The sequence below is a fragment of the Babylonia areolata genome, chromosome 23 (assembly GCF_041734735.1).
Source record: "Babylonia areolata isolate BAREFJ2019XMU chromosome 23, ASM4173473v1, whole genome shotgun sequence".
NCBI lineage: Eukaryota > Metazoa > Mollusca > Gastropoda > Neogastropoda > Buccinidae > Babylonia > Babylonia areolata.
In genome coordinates, this window is record NC_134898.1 from 11,637,519 (window position 1) to 11,642,518 (window position 5,000).

The 5,000-nt window shown below is 45.5% G+C and overlaps 1 protein-coding gene across 3 annotated transcripts in view; it reads right to left on the reverse strand.

Annotated features, from left to right (window-relative positions):
* Window positions 1–5,000, reverse strand: part of LOC143297927 (uncharacterized) — a 66,012-nt gene that overhangs the window by 22,319 nt on the left and 38,693 nt on the right. Inside the window, exon 1 of one of the 3 annotated variants that reach the window (XM_076610512.1) lies at window positions 3,700–4,096. The exons of the other annotated variants lie outside the window; for them this stretch is intronic. The gene's annotated coding sequence lies outside the window, so the exon portion shown is untranslated. Of the gene's footprint in view, window positions 1–3,699; window positions 4,097–5,000 lie in introns of those variants that run through there. 3 annotated transcript variants of the gene reach the window in all.

Genomic DNA, 5,000 nt, shown 5'->3' on the forward strand with positions numbered 1-5,000 from the left:
TCTCAAAGACATATTACATTGACCTTTCGTTTTGCAGTTCAAGTATAAATTTTGTTCGTTCTACTTCATTTTGATGCTACATGGGCTATCCGTAAACAAATATCAATAATACAGATAAAATATATACAAAAAGGTATGAAAGAGACACTCACTCTCGAAGCCAATACATCTATGCGCTTTCCTTTACGTATCTGCTTATTCATTTACTCATTCATTCGTCTACACATGTATAGACTTGTCTACCTAACTATACCAAGCTACTTACCTACCTACCCATTTATCTAGATATCTGACAAGGATTAACGTTCCCGGCGGGTTAATTATGAGTCGAAAAAAAAACACAAACAAAACCCAGAAATGCTAACAACATGCACCTCGATACAGCCCTCAACAATAAATCAAGCGTCAGTCTCACGCAATAATCTGCACTTAATCCCCTATACAGATCCCCACGTCTGTGCTTCGGACCCGAAACTCCTTCAATGAACCGCTGACTCAGCGATGCACAGTCTGTTCCAGTGAACCGCGAATCACTTTGTATCAGTTTCTTGTCAGTCTGACACTAATTTCTTTCGCTGACAGAAGTTTATTCCCATGAAAAAAAAAATTATCTATAAAAAATATACCACAAAGAACTTTCGGTGTGAATAGTGCTGTGACAGGTTCTGGATGCACGATCTTGTTTTATTTCTGTTCAGAACAAGCTGCTCCGTAAGCCCCCCCCCCCCCCCCACCCCCATCGACTTTAATTGATTTACATCACATTCCAGCCTGTTAAGAATGCTATACATCTCTCTCTCTCTCTGTCTCTGTCTCTTTATTACGCTTTTTTTCATCTGGATTTGTTGACACGCCTGTTCAAAACAGAAAATATTATTGCCTGAACAGGTATTGCGCTAAAAAGAGTGTGCATTAAAAATGGACTCTGGTACATTGCGCAAGACTGTTATCCAGCACATTCTCTTTTTCTGTTCCGAAGAAGAAAGTTCGTGAGAGCCATGCAGCAGACCGAGTAAAAGAACTTGATGATCTGAGCTCCAACATGAATGTCTCAGATTCTCAGACCTTTCGTGGGGTTGAGGTTGGGGGTGGGAGGGGGCGGGGGAATAATTCACCTGAAATCATTCATCATTCATTGTATTCTCCACTGCAAGGTTCAGGTATTCCGGCGAGAACCTATGTCCTCTCCTTTCCCGCACACAGCTCCCCACCCCACACCAATTCACCCCCATAACATGTATTATGTATGCTATGCAGATTTATTTCTCTTTTCGTTCGTTTTTTTTTTCTTCCTCCTACTCCTCCTCTTCCTCCTTGAATCCTGTTACAGCCTGACTATCAGCGCCCTTTCCCCTTCACTTACTTTCTCCGTGTGAATTTCTTTCCCACTGGAGTTAAAACGTACTAGCGTCGTCTTTCGTCCAATAATGCATGGTGTGAAAGAACGTTTTATGGAGACACAGCTACTGCGGACGTGACACCGAGTGGTTGAGTGCCAGATGTCACTGCCGTACGTCTCTGGGACCCATGGTTCGATCCCCGGCAGCGACCTGCAAGTTGTCCGGTCTCCCTCATATATACACATCTGCTCGTACTTAAACTCCGTTGTGTTCAGATGATGAAGTACACACGCTAAAGATCTCGGTATCCTGTCAGCATTTGATGGGTTATGGAAACGCAAACGCGACATGCTCGCATATTTGCCGAAAACGGATTGCGACAACCTAAATGGCCAGGTTGAACACCAAATGGAAAAAAAACAAACTTTCTAGCCTCGATGGTGAGTTTTTTGTGCGCTTAAAGTCGTGATATTGAGCTGAAAGGTTTCGAATGAACTGGTGTTATCTATTTATTATTCTTCAGTTTAACGTCTTTCCACTTGAAGTGATATTAGATCTATTTATTATATTGCATCGTACTGTACTGTATAACTCTTTATCACCACATCTTTCTCTGTGTGAGATTCGAGCTGCTGATTTTTGCAAAATTTTGCCAGAGGACAACCCGTTCGGTTGCCGTGTATTTTTTAACTTGATTTTTTTCGTCTCACATCGATGACTGGCGTCCAGACCACCACTCAATGTCTAGTGAAGGGGGAGGAAACACTGGCAAGTGCTGGACTCATCCCGTGCGCTTAGACTCTATCGTATCACAGGTGGACACGATACCACTATGGCAACAATCTACTCCATTTTCATGTATTTCAGAATAATCATTTCGCTTTTTGTTTTCGCTTAATCGAAATCGGCACTCAAGAACAGTCAATTACATCAAGGTAAAAAATCAAGGAATAACTTTTTCGTTGCACATTATTGGTCTGTTGTTCGCTAACCCTCTTCGATCAGCACGGTTCCGGAACAAACGGTACAGCGTACGCTTCCCTTTCAGAGACTGAGGGCTGGAATTAATCCAGGAAGTATTCTCTCTCTTTCTCTCCCCCACCATGTGTGTGTGTGTGTGTGTGTGTGTGTGTGTGTGTGTGTGTGTGTGTGTGTATCTGTGTGTGTGTGTGTGCTTGTAGATGAGAGAGAGAGACAGACGGACAAAGACAGAGACACACACATACACACACACTCCCCACCCCACCCCCACAATCTCTATACCTCCCTTAGAAAGCCAGAATTTCTCTCTCTGTTTCTCTGTCTCCCTCCGTCCCTCCCCCTCTCTCTACCCCTCTTCTTCTCTCTCACCTCTCCACGTGTGGGCGACATGATCCGGACGGGTTCAGGGTCGTTCACTCCCACCCCTCCCGCACCCCCTTCCCCTCCCCCCCACCCCACCCCCACCCTCCTGGGCAATCGACAAAACCGTTCGGCAATGTTTGCACATTATAGTGAGGACAGATCATTTCGTGCTGGCGCTGGACCGAGGGGCTAACACAATAACTGCATTATTAACTTACCGCGCAGAACACGGCAGCCCCAATGGCACCTCGATCCCTAGAACCTGCGCCGTTTGAACAATGCATGAGTGGTGTGTGTGTGTGTGTTGGGGGGGGGGGGGTGCGTGTGTGTGTGTGCGCGCGTGCATGTATGTATATGTGTGTGTGTGTGTCGGTGTGTGTGTATGTGTGTGTGTGTGTGTGTGTTCATAAATACATACGCTCACACAACTGTGGGGGGGGGAGAGAGACGGAAAGAGAAACAGACAGACAGACAAAAAGATAGACAGACGTACTGACAGATAGACTGACAAAATGAGTGATACGCTGGAACATAAAAACAGTGAATGAAACTAAGACTGGATAGTACTGAATTTCACATGCTCTGCGAAACAAGACGATCTTTCTTTTCGACTTTCTTGCCCCAAAAATATCAAATCTTAAGATACGAATCTATGGAGGAACCCTTTCTTTGTTGTGAAGCTCTCTCTCTCTCTCTCTCTCTCACACACACACACACACACACACACACACACACACTCTCTCTCTCTCTCTCTTTCTTTCTATTGACACACACACACTTCTCTCTTTCTAACGCACAGAGAGAGAGAGAGAGAGAGAGAGAGAGAGAGAGACAGCATGTTGCGCACACTCAAATCACCCAACAATACAACATGCCCGAATGGCTGGCTCCACAACGACAATCAATAACAACCCATACATTTCAAAATTCATAAATAAAAGCCACAACAACCCAACAAAGTTAAAGACAAAAACCCAACAATGTCAAAGACCAAAAAAAGTACTATCAAACCAACCTGATTTTTCCGCTGACTGAGCTGAAAACACAATTTTCCCACAGGAAAAAAAACAAAAAAAAAAAAAGCAAATGCGCTCCCGTAGCAAGCACAATCCGATCGTCGAACGAACAACGGATAATCCTCACAATCCTCAACACACCGATCCTTCTTTCACAATGCAGGCAACAAGCACCCACCGCTTACATGCAAAATTCATTTGTCGTCTGCCGCACTTTCTTCGCGTCGAAGCCGTCTGAAGACACGAACGCAACCAAAAGACACGCAAACAACTCCATCAGCGTGGTGATTGAGAGACGCGTGATAATCGAAAGCCGTACGAAAGCCACGCTCCATAAAAGGAAGGCGATAAGGGGTGTAAACAGTGCATGAGTCACGGTACAAATCCAGGTAATAACACGCAGTGTGGAGGTATATCTTCACGGTTAAGCGGCGTACATGGGAAGAAAAAACACCTGGGTGCTGTGCCGTGTGTGTGTGTGTGTGTGTGTGGCAGGTATGGTCGCGGTAGGGCTTGGGGTGATGTTTGGTGGTGTGGGCGGAGTTGACAAAGACTTGGAGACGTGTTGTGGGGTGACGAATGATGGATCATAATATAAAAAAGGGATCGAGTAAGAAGGCAGCCGGTTGGGAGGGGTGTGGGGGGCGAGGGTGGGGAGGGGGGGAGAAGAGGACTGTGGGATGAAAATATGAAATAATGTTGCTGCGGAAACAGATTTCCGTTGTCATGTTCTATTATGATGAGAGATTTTTTCTTCTTCTTTTTGGAAGCGGAGATGGGAGGGGAATGGTAGGACTTTTTGTTTCTTTTGATCGGTCACGCACAAGAACACGCACGCACGCGCGCGTACACGCACACACACACACACACACACACACACACACGATCGACACACACACTCATATGCCCCCACATAAAATATACCATGTAAGGCAATCCCTAACCGCAACACACACACACACGCACGCACGCACACACACACACACACACACACACACACACACACACACACACACACACACACACACACACACGCCTCATTAAAACAGCATTCATGTTTCCCTTTTCTCTTCTTCATTCATCATGAACATAAGATTGGGGGGGGGGGGGGTGCACATATATTATGGCTACCGCACTGACAGGCCTGCTCGGCAACCGGGCTGTTTGTTTGTGACGTCATCGAACGAGATCTTCTCTTCAGTTGTCTTCGTCCTTGTGCCGATCCTTCCTAGGAAACCAACGCACACCCATTTTGGGTTAGTCAGCAGAAGCACAACAGGACTTTGTGTCAATGGATTTT